The sequence below is a fragment of the Thermobia domestica genome, chromosome 5 (genome assembly GCF_964235325.1).
Source record: "Thermobia domestica chromosome 5, izTheDome1.hap1.1, whole genome shotgun sequence".
Lineage (NCBI taxonomy): Eukaryota > Metazoa > Arthropoda > Insecta > Zygentoma > Lepismatidae > Thermobia > Thermobia domestica.
In genome coordinates this window covers 212,976,563-212,998,492 of record NC_137458.1, presented here as the reverse complement: position 1 = coordinate 212,998,492, position 21,930 = coordinate 212,976,563, and the positions used below count along the sequence as shown (strand labels likewise).

Sequence of the window (21,930 nt, the reverse complement as noted above, 5' to 3'; positions counted from 1 at the left end):
TTGGAGAAGCTCTCATAATGATTGAAATAATGTTAGTTTTTTTTTATCACTTTCAACCTCGTGAGGTATTCTTTTGAGAATCTGGTTTGCTCTTTATTCATAACATTGTTCCATTCAACAGATATATTAGTTTATATTAGGATATAGTTTTATCCTAGATGCATATTCTTAAATATACTGTACATGAAAACGTATACAGGGTCGCCATTTGGCACATTTTAAAAATGGGGACTTTTTAGAATTCACTAAAAGATACTGTATATTCACTAAATTCTTTACAAATATTAATGACATAGCGAGAAACTGTACCTCATTTAAAATTTTGCTTAGGGGAAGTGGGTCAAGATTCTTCACCACCATAGTATAGTTTCACGTTTTTCATTAGTATAATTCTATACTGTCTTCTAGAAATACACGTGTTGGTGCAGCACTTGGTAATTATATGTGTATTGATAAAGTTGACATGCTTTCATGCATTAATTCATTTTTTAATGTCAGATCGTGCAAAGCACGTAATAAGTAGCGATTAAAACGCTTTCTCGATAAAACTACAGTCTCGTATGTTTGTGTGGTCGCTAGAGTGACCAGAGGTCTCAAAGCCATAACTTCTTGTTTTATAGGCAAATAACTCAAGTGGAATTGAATGCCTGTTTACTAAGAGCAAACTATAGAAGTAATTGGTTTAGTTCTCTTGTGAATGGGCTGAGCCTGGAAAGTAAGCGCAAGAGGTCTTGGGGGTCCGGACCTCCTCAAAAATCAACACTTTTTTTTGTGAAATTAGTATATACCTTATTTTACGTAAATTTCACACCCACACACACTTCGGAGCTCCCCCTCCTATCCGACTTCTTCGTACGTGCCTGCGCTGAGCTGAAATAATGGACTGAGCAGACAGTATTGGCCTAAGCCAGTCATATGTGGGGGATGACTTCTCTCGATGATTACTCTTCCAGGGATACCCCCGCTCTTTGTTGGTAGTTTTAAGAAACAATGGACCGAGCAGCCGTAGCCCAGGTTTTTTCCTCGGACATATCAGGAAATTGCTGCGATGGCACCTTCAACGTAGGCCATGGCCAACAACTTTCCGTATTCTCACCCATCTCTTATCCCGGCCTGACCCTTAGACCCTTAAAAGCCATAAATGGAATTCAATTCAAGAAGCAATTGGTGTGTTCTATTTTCATTACGACTATGAATTATTGTGATACTCCCTGGCTTTTGGTCCCTTGATAAAAGAATTCCTACTGTACAAAATTTTATGAATTAAAAAGAATTCGTTGTAGTAATAATGTAATAAATCAATAGTAAAACTATATCTAATAAGCTGATAAGATGCAAGGGTAAGAGCTGAAATATCATTGAGATATTTTTATTATTATTATTATTATTATTTTAGGAAAAATAAGACAAACAAAACAGTTACATTGAAATATTAAACTTCTATATCTTTGGTACTGAGACCTCGTGGTCGCTAGAGCGACCTATCCACTGCTGGTCAATGATGATCATGGTTGACTAAAATTGAACCAAATCATTTCATATGCATGTATTACAACGGGTATATTCAAATGCAACCCAAATGTAACAATTCGTTTGTTCTCTGGTCTGAGGAGGCTATTAGATTCCCTTGAAGCAATCCAATGCAAACATTACTGAACACCTTAGTTTCAAACAAGATAAACATACTTATTCAAATCAAGAATGTATTTGAAAATAATACTAAACAAAATATATCAATAGACACGCATTTTGGTTTGACTTACAAGAAAGCATCTACTTGCTAAAGCAAATACCGTAGATTAAGTGAGATTTATATATCCTGAATACTCACGTGTAATTAAGACTATGTGCACCACGATGGTTGTAAGTACTTGTTTTCACATCTTCTGTTACGAGCCCATTTGCATTACCCAAAAAAAACATTCACTGTCAAGTTCAACACACTGCACATCCAATTATTACATTCTGTGTGGTTATATAGTTACTATGCAGATAACAATTCTGAGTAAAATCTTACGAAATTGTAATCTAACAATGAAAGTAGCACACGATTTTGTTTGAGTAATAATAATAATAATAATAATAATAATAATAATAATAATAATAATAATAATAATAATAATAATAGTTGTGACATCGTAACAATTAAAAATTAAACCAAATTATAAAGGTAACCAAGAAAGTTCTGTCGTTATTTTTGTAGAGGTCTGTATTCAATTGGCCCTCACACCATGAGTTGAATGCGAATGGATATAACGCAAAGGTCAGTTGTTGGTGTAGGTTTATCCAACATATTACCTGGTTGTGGCGGTTCAGCTACACCGTGAACTTGCGTAAGGACGGAGTAAACATAAGTCCTCCACACAGTGTCATAAGGGCGTGTATGTTCTACGAGTTCAAACTGGGTTGAAACGCTGCTGCAGCGGTGTGGAAAATATGCCAGGCCTTTGGTGAGGGTGTCGTGACTACATGGACAGTGCAGCGGTAGTTTTACAAGTTTAAGAACGGTGACGAAACACTCGAATATGCACCACGTGTCGGAAGACCAACACATCCATTCAGGCAGCAATTGTGGCGAACAGTGGCCAGACATGTGAGGAACCGGGACTACAATTCAGTGTGAATGGAAAAACCATTCGGCAGCACTTCCATCAGCTTGGGTAGCACTACTGTACAAGTTGGGTCGATAAGTCCCACATGATTTGACTCCGGGCCAGAAAGCAACACGAACAGACACCTGTGTTTCTTTGCTGTCTCGTCTGAGGAAGGAGCCATTTCTGGACAGGATGTTGACATGTGATGAGAAGTGGGTCCTGTACGAAGCGTCATTATTGGTTAGCATCCCATGAACCGGTTCCAAAACAGCCAAAACCAACACAGCACCAGAAGAAGTTCCTTCGTGTGTTTTTTGGACTGCTCGCGGCATCGTGTATCGGGAACTGTTACCAGCTGGTCAGAGCACCAATGCAACTATGTACTGTCGGCAGTTGAGCCGTGTTTGAGGAAAACTCAAAACTCTGTAGCCAACACTTCCGAATCGCAAAGGGGTCCTCCTGTTACAGGACAACGCTAAGCCCCACGTGGCTATAGAATGACCCGGTACGCCATTGTACGCCTTGGATGGGAAACACTATTGCATCTGCCATACTTTCCGGACATTGCACCGTCCGCTTATCACCTGTTCCATTCGTTGGGCAATCACCTTAGAGGACGCCAGTTCAAATCCCTAGTAGAGTTGCAAAATGCACTTGATACCTTCTTACCTTCACGGCCCACTTCGTTCTACCGCGATGGAGTCCATGGCCTTCCAGAACGTTGGCCGAAGGTTGTCGATGCTGATGGGACTATTTGTGATCTTCCAGGTACGTCTTAGGTGATATATCGATGTTCAAAGGTAGTGGGTGAAAAAGGGACAGAATTTCTTGGTTACCTTCATAAATTCCTGAGATCGAAAGGATTATTTTTGTAACATCAAAGTCGCTACTTAAATCGAAAATGTCTTAAATCAAGGAGTTTTCGCGACGTTCACATAACACATTTCAGCAAAAATAATTTTGCTAGTCCTACAGTTTACTTGTTAGACGGAAACTACTGTACTCCTTAAGTGAAAGACGTTGACATTAGGAAAAGTATCGTAACTCAAATGACCTCAATGAGTATAAATTAAATTTTTGGTATGCTCTTTGGGTATGTGTATGGGAACTACTCTTGCAGCTTTCTCTCAGAATAAGGTTCTGACTACATTACTAGCCAGAAAGTACTTCTAACCGTAGAACTTGCGCTAAAATAAAATGTGAGCGAAATCCCTAAGTTAATTAAGCTATGGTTGCTAGGACATCTTTTGCAAGCAATCTGAGAGAGGAAGAACTAGGAAATATATGGAAAAATTAGAAAAGATAGGAAGTAAAAGTTCAAACATGATCATAGTATCCCTTTTAGTTGCAAAAATCAGTATTTCAGATATTTGAATATCCAATTTGAGATATTGTTCACCTTTGCTTAATATAACTTCCGTTCTTGGACATTATGGTCAAAGCGCAGACAAATGATACGGCAATAAACTAAACCAACTAAATGTATGGCTTATGGAACCGGAAAGTTCAATGCTGCATTAGGTAAAAGTATATATTTATTTCTGTCTTTAGCCAACTGGATGCAGTTTCTACTTTTTATTACTATTTCTGGGATATCCATCTTAATATTGTCCTAACATCTGCGTCTAGGTCCTTCCAATGATCTTTCTCTGATTAAATTTCGAGTTAAAATTTTTAAAGTGTTTTTTTTTTAAATTCTAGCTACATGACCTATCTAAGTGAGCCTCCTAGACTTAATGTTGGGTAAACGATTTAAATTGTGCATTGCCTCGTCATGAAATTTGCTCAATTTCACCCATTACCAAAAAATATTCGGCTCTATTTTCAAATTCGTTTACTGCGCTTTTTCCCTCAAAACAACTGACAATGTTTCTCAACCATACAGCACAACAAACATTATCGTTTACTGTATATTTTAAGCTTCAACTTCTTCGACAAAATTTGCGAGGACGAAAACGTTTGGTCTGAATAGTAACACAAATTCCCTGCTTTCAGTCAAAATTTAATTTTTCTGTGGATATGGTTTCGATGCGACGATAAACTATACCTTCAAAATATTAACAACATACATTCATAGTACTCTCTAATTTACCAAACAGCTAGCCAACCAAAAGCTCTAACTTTTATATTGTCTTTTGTTTTTCTGTTGTTTTGCAAAATAGTGAATTCTAGTATTTCGTTCGTTTTTCTTTTTTCTTCTGCGTTTTACGTAATTTAAACAGCAACGAGTAAAACAAAATTCAAGCTATACACACCAACGTTTTCATGTTCTATGTGTTCCACATTACGAGGTTTTTGCTGTGTTTTAGATTGCTGAGTAATCAAAACATATTCATTTCGACGCCAGAATCACTAACATATCAAAAACCACCAGTCGCAGAATTTCTTCTTTTCACATTTATTATTCCCTTTTGTTCTCTTGTCTCCAACAAGTCCAAGGTCTAATGCATTTCGTTGTTCGAATATATATACACACACGAATATATATATATACATATACGCTGGATTTTTGTATGTGCAGGCGTGATTATTGTGGAAGTCACAACCCGTATGATAGTGCAGAAGTCCGATCGATGAGTACTCGCTCCGCTGGTGCATGGAATTTCAAATCTGGTTCGCTAGAATGAATTCCACTTCATATCAGTCAGCAGGGAACGTGTGCTGCAAATGATACGAGGTTCCTAATAGAGTCGACTATTTGGCTGAACAGAAGGAAATCGCATTTTAATATATATATAGCCCTATATGCGAAAAGTTACCAAAAAACTCTTACTCTGTTTTTAAAAATAAAAAAATGATGTATTTCTCTTTCAGTTCTTTTGCATTAATATTTTTATTACATACATCGAAATATGATAAATGACATTATAGCAGGACACGAAGGTGATAAGAATTTTCTAGTCAATCCTATATTCTTTCATAGGAACATTTGAAGTTTAAAACTCTGATAAATCATCATACTAGTTCACGGCGAGAATCCGATACGCACCTCTCCGCGCTGGCCATGTGGCTAGCGCACGCGCATTTGTCGCACGTGGTTCCGGGTTCGATTTCCCATAAGGCACATTGAAATATGAACCCATTGGGGTGGTACGGATTTAACTTTCAAAATGTAGTTTCACGTCTCAATTCGCCTCTGTACTGTAAACATAAACTTAATATCAATAAACAACAGCAGAGACAGAAATTTGTTTATATGTATTAACCTAATTATACTATATAAACCTAATTAGAAAAGCAACTCCTCAATAGAGAACATCCCTTACTTGGAAACATAAATATAAAGTGCTCGTAGACATGAATCCGTAAGAACTTCGGAAGTAGTTTCGAAATGTTGGCTGGCTTATATTGAAATTAACATGTCTTTGGAGCAACATCATCACTTGAAGTTTTGCTTAAGAAGAGGGGAAGAACTTCTAGATAAAAAGAGTTGTTTTCTGAAGTAGAGAAGGAGATTAATCCTTTGAAGCCTCAGATAGCAGCTTTGATTTGGAAGTATTGCACATATCAATGCTAACCGAATGAGAAACTATGCTGTAATATACGAAAAATCAACTGGAAGGGGAATTACAGTAGGCGATACATTAGAGATTGCCAAAGAAATAGAAGTGATCTAAAATATCAAATAGAAGAAAATAAAATTTAGAAATAAGTTTTCATTAAAAATCAAAGCTGAAGTTGTTAGGTAGTTACTTCGCCCAATGTTTCAACAATCTTGTCCTTGAAAGTATTGAAAATATTAGTATTATTTAGAACGATAAAGTTATTTCCGTTAACTTCAGTAAAACAGAAAGCTAGATAGGATGGGAATGCCAAAAAATGTAGAATCATTTTTAATGTCACAGAACATTATTGGCAAAGTACTTTGGATAACGGAGGTGATCTGTAACAAGACTAGTTTTCTAAACGTGCTTTAGGAAAAAGAACAAACTATAGTGCGTTCGGAAAGTAACTATGTACCTGCACGATTACAAAATGGACACGATTATACGGCAATATATTTTCTCAACATTCCAAACTGCTATTCGTGACTTCCACAGGCACAACGTGCCAGTCTTCGAGAGCATGAAGAGACGTGTGGGGACACGTGGTGAACATTTCCAACAATTACTGTGAGATGCATAGTTACTTTCCGAATGTACTGTAGTTTCTCAAAAGCTTTCCAAAAATACGTTGAAGACTTTTTTCTAGGTGTTATGACTTTTCTAGTAAGAATCAAGGACAATATTGAAATATTAACTTTCAGTTTCTTGGATAAGTGCTGTCCATATCATACAGTGCTTAACGTTCGAATGTCAGTTTCCTTTTTTGCATACCAAGCAGTACTGTGACCTATTTCAAATGAATGTATTTCAGATACCTATTTAAAATACAAAATATCATTTTGTATTCTACATTTTAAATACCTTTTTAAAAACTATTTTGAATTTTATAATATACAAAATACATAATAGGTCAGGTCTTGACAACAAAATATCAAGTAGTTTACGAACTTGCACACAGTATACTATAAACTAACATTTATAAACATTACGTAGCGATACAATTGAAGATTGCCTGCTATAGCGAAAGTTGCAGTCGAAATCCCAAAAATCATGCGAAGTTATCAAAAATATTGTTTGTGTGTCTCCTACAATACCTTGTCGTACAAGGTGGAATTCTTATTTTGATAGATTAATGAAGCTTCAAAACGTAAAACGTAAGTTAAATTATGCATACCTCGCACTAGGAATTCCCACTTTTAAAGATAACTAGTTGGAATTTCTCGACGAATACTTAAATTGTATGGAGCCCATCGCACAAGGACTTGATCGACTCCAATCGTCTGACTCTTTCTTTTATGGCGAGCTCACCCCAGAACTTATTCGCATGAAGAAAGTTCTGCAAAAACTGGAACTCCGTTCATTAAAGTACTGTCATCAGTAAATGATGCTCTGCTTGCTTCTGTCACTCATCCGTTTTTTAAACTTAGATGAATTCCCAAGGAAAACTGATCATCTTTGAAAGATACATTTATGGAACAAATTCGCCATAAACACTCAACTGACAAGACTGTACCATTAAATGAGAAAGCAGATGGTATTAATGATGAACAATATTATTTATTCGAATCAGACGCCAGTGATCACTAGGAGAATACCAATGCTTCTCAGTTACAGTGTCTCCAGTACCTTGAGGATTCAGATACTTCACTGTGTGTACTAGAGAAGTACTCTCTTGTTCCCAAATTATTTTAAAAGTTCAAGATATGTGTGTGCCAAGTTCATCAGCTATTAAGCGATGTTTTTCATTTGAGGGCCTCGTTATGGGATCCAACAGAATGAGTATGAGTGACAACATGTTCGAGAAACAATTGTGCTGAAAGCGAATAAACTTTACCTTAAATGAAAGGATCGTGTTTGATGTAGGCCTAATGAAAGTGTTTGATGTTGGTTAGTGCAAAGAAAATGGATATGTTTAATGTCTAAACTATTATGTGAACCATAGTCAATACAAATATTTTGCAGACTATGTATAAAATTAGTGATACCTACTTTGTATTTTGCAAATGTATTTGAAATACTTAATTTATATTTTATATTTTGAGTACACTTCTGAAAACTATTTTGTATTTTAAATACATTTTGTGATACTATTTTGTATTTTGTATTTCAAATAGGTTTGCATACCTATTTTGCTAGCACTGGTAACAAATACGATATTCTTTAGATCTGGTCCATTTCAATGGCGTTAAAATAATATCAGACGACATAGATTCTTACTTTGGGGCACGGCCCACCGTTGGAAATGCCATCTGATGGTAATAAACATGAAATTTCATAAATACAATCTGAAGTGTGGCATCAAAGTTCAGATATAGAGATATCTGGTGACACTACTTGTCATTTTATGTTTCACTACCTAAACTGGAATCTGACGTATAGAAGTTCATTTTTAAAAAGTCTTTACACTATGTTTTATACAGGCAGTACAATCAGGCTGCTTTGTACTATGGCAGGTATGCTATGGCATTAAAACCAAGTTCAGTATACTCTCTGCAGACAAATTTGTGGTGCTAGAGTCTTGAACTTAGGAAAAGATTCATGAAAGCTTACTTGGTTGCGAAACGCGGGCCGTTGGAACTAAAGAAGAAAGAAGAAAAAAAGTCATTTGAAATGTGGTGCTACAAATCTATGCTCAAAGTAAAGTAGAATAATAAGATAAAAAGCGAAAAAGTCACTGAAAGAACTTGCGAAAAGACAAGTCTCTGGAAATTCGTTCTTCAAGGATGAACACAACTCATCGGTCACTTACACACAATGATCTCCTAAAATAATAATAAGAGAGAAACATATTTATGAGAAAGAACCAGAGAGACACCTCGACTACTGTATATGGATCAAACTACCAATTATGTTAGATGTAAAACTCTGTACAGATAACGAGGAAAGCAGTGAAGCAAGGATCCACGGATCGAGTACCAACGAAGAAAGCGACTATGCATACGGAGTTTTAAATTCATTTAGAAGTGTGTTTACTGAAGTTGACAAAAGAAAACAGTGGTAAATAACTTTTGCTTTTGCCTATCTAGTGATCGTAGTATCTCACAGCGAAGAAACGTGAATCGTCAATACTCCAAAACTTACTTTTGTTGCGAACATGTATAAACCTATTTACTGATTGCTGTTTTTTTCTTTTTCTTTTTTTCTTTGACTTCAGAGTAAGCATGAACTTACGATCCCTTCCAACTGGTATTGATTTAGCGTACCATAAACTAAAGATATAATAGAGAGAGATTTAAGGAAATATATAGTTACTATTACTGAACCTTTCCCTATAATCCTTATTTTCAGAGTACAATGAAATTTTAAACAACAAAACTGTAATAAATAGCATTTTTTCTAAGGCATAACTGGATGCTGAGTTCGTATATCTAAATTTTACTTTGTATACAGGTAAAAATTTCCTAATATGAGTCATAAATCATTGGAAGAAAGTTGACTGTGTGCTCGCAACAAAGAGAAAAGTACAAGAAAAATGATACACCAGTGTTTGAAGATAATTGTCTGTCGTTTAGGGAGCGAGACTTCGACCATCACAGAAATAATTGTCCGTTGTAACAAACCCTTTGTTACAATCTGCCCTTTTAAGGTTTTCATCCCTACCACCATTTTTTTAAATCATTTTCTTTCCACTGACAATTTATTATAAATTTCCTATCTAATTTAAACTGTGCTAAGGTCCTCTTCTATTTTTAATCCTCATTCCGTATCGATATTATAATGTTAAATGAGGAAATCGCCGCTAGGGCCGTCGCGTGGGCGGGGTGACCGGGACAACTGCCCCGGGCGCCGGGACGACAAATCAACAAAATTCAAGAAATTCAGATTACGTTGGTAAATGATTATTTAAACTGGATGAAGTGTTTATACTCTGAATGACTATTGTTTTTCTTTTGACGTTATAATTATATAATTATTTCTGATTTAATATTTCTTGTTTCCGACTTTGTTTTATTTATATTGTTTATATCTGTTTATGTATATTGTTACGTATTTTCGATCGCAGAATCGGAATCTGTAATGAAAATAGAGGTTTTCATTTGAAATTTTAAAGTCCTCTCCTCTTAGAAAGGGGACAACACCTTTTTATGTTCGTCAAATTGATCTTATAAAAATATTGGACAACATTTTTTTAATTGATCACATGTACAGTACCTAGCGAACGTAGGTGTAAGTTTAGCACTTCAGCTTAAAGGTCAGGAGTCTCTGGGTTTAAATTAAACATAGGAATATTGGCTGGACTTTCTGCAATTCCATTACGCAAAGGGCTGGATACATTTAATAAATTATTTTTTTAAAAAATAATATTGATTTAGATATTTTAATAAGATCAGGCCACGGCTAAGTAAACTTTATTTATTTATTTCCTAAGGACATCCCAACAGGCCCAGTTATAGTGTCGTGTACATACCTATCTAACGCACACTATTATACATACACAAATATACTTCGTTTAATTATGCAGAATTTATTGCCTGACAATTGTTACGAACTTGTTTTCGGACATTACTAAATATATCTACTACATGAAATGTAATCATTTCGTTATATGAAGCACACATTCTCCACAGAGGAGACTTATGCAATATGTTAGTTCTTGCTGTTCTAAAATAAAATGTTCATGTGATTGCTTTTCTAGTCTTACCTCTTGGGACACGTAATAACACTTCTGAAACTATTTCTGGACACCCAATTTTACCGCTTAATAATTTATGTAAGACCAACAGATCAAATACCTAGCTCCTTTTTTTCTAATGTTTGAAAACTAAAATTTGTTGCTAAGTCTACATAGGGGACACTTTGGGCAGAAACCGGTTTTCTTGTATGCAAGCATTTCTTAAAATTAAATTGTATATTTTATATTGCATCAGAGTATTTATAGTGACCTTTGGTGTCCAAAAGTAAAACAGTATTCTAATTTTGATCTCACATACGAAAAATATCACCTTATAAATGTTGATTCTTTGTAGAAATCCTATCCTATCCTATAAATCAAACCTAGGTTTCTATATGCACTACTCGTTATTGCGTCAATGTGTTGAGTAAAGGTTAATTTCCTATAAAATATAACTTTGATAGTATTTGGGGTAAACAAGGAAGTACCACTTATTGTATAGGTAAAGTTAGTTGGATTCTCTTTCCTCATGAAAAATACAGATTTACATTTGGACACACACAGGGCTAATTTATTATCACACCATATTTGAACGCTCTGTAGATCCTGTTGAATATTCACGCAGTCATCAATCGAGCTTACTTTGGAATATAATTTGAGATCGTCGGCGGAAAGAAGAACTTGAGAAGTTTTAATACACAGAGGAAAATCATTAATAATAAGAAGAAACAACAAGGGATCTAGATTAGATCCTTGACGGACTCCCGATAGAGTATTGAACTTGAAAATTACAGGTAAAGTAAAATATCGTCTAGGATTATTCAACTGGAACTCTCTCCAGCCCTCTGTGAGAAGTTTATATATATATATATATATATATATATATATATATATATATATATATATATATATATATATATATATATAAAATCTTGGAATTTAATATTTGTATATTCTACGCATTTATTTGGTCTAGGAATTAATTCGTGCGGGTGGACAAGAGATGGCGCAACGAACGGAGCGTCCCACAGTTCCGTGTATCCACACATGTGTTGCAAAGCCCTGTCATCACGTATCGTTCGTAGTATAGGGCAGTGGATTAAAGCGTCAACAACACCAGTTTGTAGTTAAGTGAACATGGCGCAATTTGTGCCTGATAAAGTGTTTTTGCGGGGTGTCCTGCTGCATTACTTTAACATGCAGAAAAGTGCGACTGAAAGTCATCGTATTTTGGTGGAAGTGTATGGTGACCATGCTCTAGCTGAGCGAACGTGTCAGAAGTGGTTTGCACGGTTTAGAAGTGGTGATTTCGGCTTGGCAGACCAAGAGCGAGCTGGACAGCCAAAAAAATTTCAAGACGAAGAATTGACAGCATTGCTCGAGCAGGATTCGTGTCAAACGCAGGAACAACTTGCAGCAGCATTAGGCGTTGATCAAACAACAGTCTCCAAACGCTTGAAAGCCATGGGAATGATCAAAAGATGTCACATTGGGTTCCACATGAATTGAAAGACAGAGACGTTGAAAGACGAAAAACCATTTGCGAATTGCTGCTTCAACGACAGAGCAGAAAGGGGTTTCTGCATCGAATTATTACGGGTGATGAGAAGTGGATCCATTACGAGAACCCTAAACGAAAAAAGGCCTGGGTGAAACCAGGTGAACCAGGTCCATCACAACCAAAACGAGATATTCACTGTGCAAAGGTTATGCTGTGCATATGGTGGGATATGAAAGGTGTGGTGTACTATGAGCTGCTGCAACCGGGTGAAACTATGAATGGAGAACGTTATCGACGACAATTAATGCGTTTGAAGCAAGCTCTGGCCAGAACACGACCAGAATGGGAGAACAGACATGATAAACTTATTGTTCAACATGATAACGCTCGCCCACATGTCGCAAAACCGGTCAAAACCTATTTAGAAAATGTCGGATGGGAAGTTTTACCTCACCCGCCGTATTCACCAGACGTTGCTCCTTCGGACTACTACTTGTTCGATTGCATGAACAACGATTTGATTGGACAGCGGTTTACTTCTTCAGAAGATATCGAAACATGGGTCTCTGACTGGATCGCTTCCAAGGATGAGGACTTCTTTCGCCACGGAATCCGTACATTGCCTGACAGATGGGCGAAAGTGGTGGCTAGCGATGGACAATATTTTTCTTAAGGTATTTATGTATTTTGTGTTTGTACTACAGCTTCAATGTGTGCGTACCAACCGCACGAATTAATTCCTAGACCAAATACTATGTTGATATGTGTCAAGTTCAAAATAAGGAAGAATAGCACTCGATTTCAAAAATTCAAAAACTTCATTAACTTTTATGTTTTAACTACAAAAGCCATTCACTTTTAAAAAAACTGACATAATACCAATTTCTTTTGTCGTACATTATGATCTTACATTCCATATATTTAAATCTAGGGGTAAAGAATACACTTTGTTCTTTATAACACACTGGGAGGGGGCGCGTGGGAATTCTCGTCCCGGGCGCTTACAACGCACGCGACGGCCCTGATCGCCGCTGTAATAATATGAAAGAAAATATCTTTCTTACAATATAGAAGAAGAAAAAGTACGATATATGTAATAAACTGCCGTGTTTTCGAAAAAAATGGAGCAGTTCACCAATCACAGAGGATAGGTGCATAAATCTCCAAATACTTTGTTCTGGAAACTTCAGAAAGAAACACCTGGACAAAGAGAATTTCAGTCAAGTGTTGTGAACTGCACTGTGATTGGTTAAAGAAAAAGAAGCTTAGCAGAGTGGTGCGTAAGGCATCATACTTTATTTTCGACCACACAACAATGTAGATGTAAAGTTCATCTGATAGATTGTAAAACGAGAGCTGGATGGACGATGAATACAAGGAAGTGAGTACAAGAAGCGGCATAAGCCATCAGTTATCAAAATTCATCAAGAAGGAATATCGTCAATTCAGGAAAAAGAAAAATAAGGATAAAATAGTTATGCTTAATACTCGATTTTTCGGTGTAGGCCATTCCGTGTCTTGGAGAACTATAAATCTCAATATTGTGTGCATATCCCTCCCCTCCGCAGTGATCTAAAAGTATTATAGAGAAAATTCAATTTTAGGGAAATGAAAACTTCAAAAAGTGTTTAGTTATATATATTATACAAAGTTTTCGAAAAGTTGGCCTACGTTATGAAAGACTTACTTATGTAGCAACTAGTACTGAATTCAACGAAACTAATTTTCGAAGTAATTCGTTTTTCCTCTCACAAGATATCATCTTTGGGGACAATTTTTTTTTTTTTTTTACTGAAACTTTATGAAGGATCTTCCCACAGTTTGGAACTACTTAAAACATTATTATTAGAACAAAAGCAGTGTCGAGCATCTTGTTTCTTTGGTTCATCATTCTCGGAAAGTAGTTTTACCTAAATGGAACAAAACTGATATTTGCATTGCTTGGTATAACAGGACATACGGATCAAATCAGAATATATTTGATATACCAGACATAGGAGTTTACCTGAAATTGATAACGTTTATTATCTTGGACATGACAAAATATTTCTAGTTTATGGAATAAATCTATAAGAACAATTACAGTTTACGAGGAAAGACAATGTTGTAAATACTTTTTTTTAGTACTTTATTAAATATTTTGTCTGTAACATTCCTAATATATAAAAATATAGACTCAACATTCTCAGACACTTTTATATTTTTAAAGAATTCTTGATTAGAACATATGTGTGACTTTTTTTCATGGACTTGTTTGGTAAAGATATGATCTGAACGGAACAAGACTTCGAAAAACTATTTAAGATCCAAACATTCTGCGAATGTATTATTTCCCTTCTTTTTTAATACTCTTGTTATTTCATGTATTCTATAAACACTGTAAGTCAGTGGATATTGTTGTTTGTATCAGATATAATTTCCAATGAAAATGTGATATAACTTCGTTTAATGTATAAGCCTAAAGTATAAACACACTTAATTGAACATATCAACCCAAATAACGAATTATTTTGTTTCTCAGTTCCCATCCCCATTCACTATTCTATCCATATCCCGAGGGGAGGTGGGGGATAAAATTTGTAACTTTATCAATATCAATTTTTTTGTACGCGTATAAATGAAAACATTTATATACGTATATCCATATGATGCTATGTAATAATTTCATATATCTGATATTTTTAAGCTTCTGTTGTGTTTTTTCTTTATTTTCCGTATATTGTAATAAACATGTTATGCTATATATTCCGTGTTGAGTATGATTTCAAATGTAAACGCTAAAGTAGAACCAGGTTTTCTTATAGACCTTGTGATAAGGTGTTTATGTTTTAATATGTAAGTTTTTATTTCAGCTGATATTCAAGAAAAATAGAATTACAACTCATAAAAGAAATTGTTATACCGTTCACACCAAAGTATTGTCTATAAGATGTCAGAATACTTCTTCATAAGATCAACGGTTGAATTTTAAAAATAGTTTGCATTTCAATCTTAATATTCCAACCCGAAGTACGAGTATTTTTCTTTCTTTGATTCTTATAATTCTTTCTCCCTGTTCTATTTACTATTCTATTCTCAACTCTTGTCTCTTCTTATCTATATCCTTCAACCATACATTCTTTACCTCTTGTTTCCAATCCCCCTTCCTCTATTTTCTCCATCTCTCATCTTTCTGTTCTGTTTTCTTCGTTTCCTTTCCTTCCTCTTTTCCAGGCAAACCATCCTTCTTCGATTCCTTGTAATGTCATTATTTCAGCATGAGTATATAAAATTTTCAGTTTAGATCATACAGTTAGAAATCAAAATAACGAAATAAGTTTCTTCGGATCAAGTCTCTATTGTTCAGTTTTTAGCAACTGATAGGCAGGCAAGAAATAACGAGGAGGAAGGTTACACCGTGATTGACAAGTGTCAAAGAACAGTATGTAGCATACATGATGTTTTATATTGATGTAAAATCAATAACATCTTTCTCATTTCGATCGGATGATTTAATTCCTCGAGATCACTTTAGTCAATAGATTCTCCAAAAACGGATTTTATAACCAAAGTACCTGCAATTTCTGATGTTCAGGATTATTTTTGGAGATAATAATGTATTCAACACTCGAAATAATCAGGTATGAAGGTACAATATTTCACATTTAGTTTTTATCTCCGGTTAGCAGAAAGGATTCTTCGTAAATATATATTTTATTACGGCTTACTAGCACTTCATTGGTCCCGTCTTTCTATTGTGTTTGCTTAAGTAAACGTACGTGCAGGTCCCAATAAATATTTTTCCATAATTTTTTTTTTTTATATTTAACATTTTTGAGTAGAATTAAATACAGGATATATGACAGAATACATACCTGCTTCAATATTTGAACATTCGCTGCCCTATGATCATTACAGTTCATAAACGTTGGATTAGGTAAGGAAAAAGTTATCTTTGATAACCGTGATCACCAGACCTATTGACGTTTTCATCTGAATCCCATCAAGTCCTTTGTATACTAAATCTCAGTAGAAATGCAAGAAAAATTGATTTATGGGTTTATGGTAACTTGTCTTCTTGTACTTTTTTTCAGAAATCTGCGAATAAGATCTCTGACAATGTATCACGTGTTCTGACGTGAGGCCTATTTCTCAAAACCACTAGTAGAGTAATATTTTTGTTCATGTCGTAAAATATCATGAAATAGAAATACTAGAATATTATTTCTAAATACTAATGTTGATACCTATTCTAATTTACGGTGATTTTATGGTGTATAATATTTGATTTGGAAGAGTTTTACACAAGTATTACGCCACTAGTAGTTTCGAAAAATAGGTCCCTGGTTGGTTGTCGTTACCAGTTAATTCTTAAAGAATGATTTTCTCACAAGTAAGGTTTCCCGGTGATACACTCCGATTTTAATCAAACTTCACAGGTTTGTAGAACAGCAAAAAATAAGCGACACGTATTTTTTTATATAGCGGCCCATATGCATATTTAGGCGGTATAATAGGGCTGTTAAATTGGGACAACAATGCATACTTTAGGTAATAGCGCGAAAACGAGAAGAGATAGCCAAACGTTGTAAAGGAGCAAGTTGTCATGACACGATAAGCATTTCAATAACACATAGCGCTTCCACGGGGATAACACACAACATCCGCAAATGGACCAATCAGGGATGAAAAGCAGTCACAGAGCTTTATCTATTACGCGGAATCCAAAGAACGTAGGTAAGAATAAAGAATGATAAAGAATAAGTGATACGTGTTTTTTCGTTTTTGCAAGATGACACAAAAAACGTAAATAGATGCATCGTTATCTCAATGTCGACAGAGGGGGCCGCGGTGGCTCAGTGGTAGAGCGTTCACCTCTGGTGCTAGGGGTCTCGGGTTCAAACCCTGCTCCCGCCAAGTGACCTTTGTGGTGGACAAACACCGTGGTCGTGGGTTTTCTCGGGGTTCTCCCGTTTCCTCCCACTTTCTTCATTCCACCATTTCATTCATCTCTCATCATCACCGTCTCCTTTAGCCTAACCGGCATAACCGTGGGACGTAAAACTCAAAAATTTCATTTCATTTTCAATGTCGACAGATTGGAGAACTGGGAATATGAAGATGTGAACGCCTGTATGAGAGGCAACCTGTCAATCAGTGTTGTAGAACTGGTTGCAGGTGACCGGTAGAATCCTGCTCGAGAGATAAATATCAAACCTGGTCTTGTTGTTCAATGGTTTATATGTTATAACTATTAGTAGTTAGTGACTGCGAACAGTTGAATGCTCATGATCAATAATTTAAAAGCCACCCAGAAGTAAACGAAATCACGCCCTTCCTGTAAGAGTCGGCCGTATAGGATAGTAATACAAACATTTATATTGTTTTGCAACAACATGCCCCGTTGTATTGATAAATAGGCCCTTTGCGGGATACTAAACAACATGTTGAACACAATTGAACAGGCTGACAAAAATAGACAATTCACAGTCACATGCATATGAGCATGCATTTAAACCAAAACACATGGATATGTTACACAAGCACTATTTTCGGTAATATGCTGTATGTTGAACCATAGCTGGCTTCTATTTAACAGAATGTAGCGTAATGTCGAATATTGTATGGAACGAATATAAGCAATTGTAGTAAATATTCGTCATACAAATGATTCTTATTGAAATCGGACATGAGCCTAATAGAACTTCCTTGACATAAGCAGTATAAAAACGATATTAAATGATTCGTGGCTACATGTAATTGTTTCGAAATATAGAAATGTAAACAGTATAAAGTATGGCACGTCAAATGAAAATGAAAAGTCCTACAACTAACTAACAAAACAGTTCCATTGAATAAAAATTAAAAGTCCTACAACTAACTAACAAAACAGTTCGATATACATTTACGAAAACAGTACATAAATACCGTTCTTGGCCATTCAAATGCGTTTGAATTTGCCACATGTCAATATTGGAAACCATTCCTCTGTTGTATTAATAGATAGAACTAAACGTAGCATTCCGAACACAAACTTCTAGAAAACAATTCTAGTGTCATTGACAAAGAACTGGGCATAACTAAAGCAGAAGAACATAACCAGTGATGCAATTCATAATTCAATAGGTGTGTTGGCAATATATTGCGTGCAACACGTCTGTTGCGTAGTATCATTATATACATCTTGCACAGCAAAAGGTTGTATGCCAGTGCGGATATTAAAACGTAAATAGCTATGTTGAAACAATAACAAGGACAATACGAAACAAAATGCTCTCTATATACAAGGGAAACGGACATTCACTTTGTCTGTTATAAATGACATCTCCTTATTTGTTGTCCAACCTATTCATTGTACGTATTGCAGAAGTGGAGCTTCACAAAAAAAAAAAATCATCCAAATACAAATATTTTAGATACCAAGAACACCTGACAACGGATGGTTGTCTACAGGTGTCGCACAACAATGAATGCAATTGCTGGAAACCGAAAACTATTGAGTTAGTGAAATGTATCGGTCTTTCCGAAACATAGCCGCAGCGGAACCATGCATAGGCGAACAGAGGTGTATATCTTGGAGAAGATAACTGGCTATGTACTAATGATTGAAGTTTGATGATATTGTCTCTTGCATTGAGGTTGATATTTAGATACAATGTCCTTGAGCCAATGTTTCTCTTCTGGAGTGTCTGCAACCAGGTCTACAAAACTGATTGACAGGTTGCCTCTCATACAGGCGTTCACATCTTCATATTCCCAGTTCTCCAATCTTTCGACATTGAGATAACGATGCATCTATTTACGTTTTTTGTGTCATCTTGCAAAAACGAAAGAACACGTATCACTTATTCTTTATCATTCTTTATTCTTACCTACGTTCTTTGGATTCCGCGTAATAGATAAAGCTCTATGACTGCTTTCATCCCTGATTGGTTCATTTGCGGATGTTTTGTGTTATCCCCGTGGAAGCGCTATGTGTTATTGAAATGCTTATCGTGTCATGACAACTTGCTCCTTTACAACGTTTGGCTATCTCTTCTCGTTTTCGCGCTATTACCTAAAGTATGCATTGTTGTCCCAATTTAACAGCCCTATTATACCGCCTAAATATGCATATGGGCCGCTATAAAAAAATACGTGTCGATTATTTTTTGCTGTTCTACAAACCTGTGAAGTTTGATTAAAATCGGAGTGTATCACCTGGGAAACCTTACTTGTCAGTTACACTTCGTTTTGCTTCAATATATGCAAGGGCTCAAGATAGGAGAGTTTGAAAATTGGGTGCCCCACTTTGAACTAGTTACGCCTCCTGACGCCACATTGGTATTTATGCGATTTATTTGACGTTCTGAAGCAAATTTTTCACCTCTTTTCTTCTGCGATATTCATTAAGTTCACCAATTCATGTTAGAAGTTCTTCTTATGTATATCTAGCCTAACAACAATTTATCTTTTAGTGGATACTTGATGCATGATATACTGAGCTTATCATTCCTTTCATATACCGGTATATACATGATTCAGTTTCAGAATGCGATAATATCAAAAATTGTTGCAGAATTTTTTAAACGACTTAAGGTGGGAAACTAAGTCCTTGCGCATAGATACAAGCATAATTTCATTCGTGTTCACATGAGAAATGTTTCATGTATGCACGGTGAAACAGTGGTAGAGTGCTTACCTCTGACACGTGTGAACCATAGTTCGATCCCCGACCAACTAAGTTTGTGGTGAATAAAATTGTGTCCGTGGGTTTTCTAGGATACATCCGTTTCCTCCCACATTCTCATTCCACTAATTCTTTCATCATTATTCACTTGCCTTAATCATCCTTCTCCCTTAGCCTAAAGGACATAGTCGTGGGACGTGACAGTAATAGATTTCATTTTCACCATAATTTCGGCTGTTTCCTCAATTACGTGTTTGATCTCCATCTTCAGCTGAGAAATAATGCAGACCCTACACTTCATGAGATTGCAAAGAAATAAGTAACAATGTAAGATTGCACAGAGATAACACGAGATCCGTAACATTTCTGCTCACCAAACAATTTTTAAGCTATTACTGCGAAACTTTCCCTTTAATGAAAATAAGGTTACACAGTAATACAATATTGTACATCTGCATACAAATCCACAACTGCTAATTGCTATTTCTGTATAAAGTCTGTAATTTTCTTCATTTGATCCATAAAAGACCGAAAATCTCGCGCTTTTATTGGTATATCCGATCTCCAAACACCTTTCTTTGAAAAAAACAATTTATTTTGTGAACAAATTGTATACTGATTTCTCTCATACAGATTAATTAATCTAAGCATGAAAGAAAACAGTATGCAATTTGTAGCTATGATATATGTGTATGCACATAAATATAGCTATCAATAGGCAAGACATGTATGTTTGTTACTATGTATGTACAGATTATTCATCACAGGTCCAAATCCTGCCTGTGGTAGATACCTGGAGAAAAATGTTTCAACATAGATACATTTTCCATTTATTGATTTGCATTGTAAGATATATATATATATATATATATATATATATATATATATATATATATATATATATATATATATATATATATATATATATATATATATATATATATATTTAAAAGTGTTTGTTTAAATTTCAGTTGATTATCGTTAATCTATCTACTTAAGGATTTTCTACAAACCCAGTTTTTCATTATATGAACATTTATGTAATATCTCATGAAATTATTTATTTTTAATGTGTAGAGTCTGCAAAACAAAATAAGTTGATATAAATAATTGAATCTCTGTAATTTCACCCTCTGCTGTTTTGAAGATTTTTTTTGGGGGGGGGGTATTTCATTTTCAATAATTAAACATTATCGAATCCTATTTACCCAAATGAATACCTAAACAGCGTATGTGTTCAAGTAAGACTTCTCTGGAAACTCAGACTTATCGGTGGTGAATTAGCATCTTTAGGCAATTTGAAAACTATATTGTTAAAAATGATTGTCATTATTCAGCGCAGTGGCTCTGTGCTACCCTAGTTGTGTTAAAGTATAACATAAACGTGAAGCTAGTTCAAAGTCGTCGAGTCTTGGAATAAGAGAGAAAAAGTTTAAGAATAATAGAAACAGTTGGCCGCACTTCTTCTTATGTTCATGTAAACTTTATCAGAAAATCCATATGCTGCCAAAATTATTTACGTAAAATATTACAGGAAATGTAATACACTGTTCGTTACTTAGTATAAATGTCAAGTGCACAGCGTAAAGCTTCGTTCATAGCTTAATATAAAGGCTAATACACAAATCCTTAATATCAGCTACATAGATATTTATTATATCCTTCAAAACACCGTGCATGCTACATATAACATTATAGATGTATCTCTGACGTACATGATTTTGAAATGGTTGTGATAATTTGGAAAGACATTGTTCTTAAGAAACGAAAGATTTCGCTGATAAACACTAAGAAAACAGTTGTCAATATTATTATCTCATTTGTTTGCATTATTAATAGCATACGGTATACATTGAAAGAACTTCGTGATAATGTAACTTGGAAATCAATTCGACCTTAATTAAAAAACTATCGATATCACAAATGTTAGACAATCCCCACTAGTCTAGTGGCTCCTGTTTTTTGTGCATATGCTCTCAGGTTCAATTCCCAATGGGAAAGCAATATATATATATTAGGGTGGTCCTTAA

General features: G+C 35.2%; 1 protein-coding gene across 1 annotated transcript in view; it reads left to right on the top strand.

Annotated features, from left to right (window-relative positions):
* Positions 1-21,930, top strand: part of LOC145686391 (putative G-protein coupled receptor CG31760) — an 890,751-nt gene that overhangs the window by 512,614 nt on the left and 356,207 nt on the right. The gene's annotated exons all lie outside the window — the stretch shown is intronic.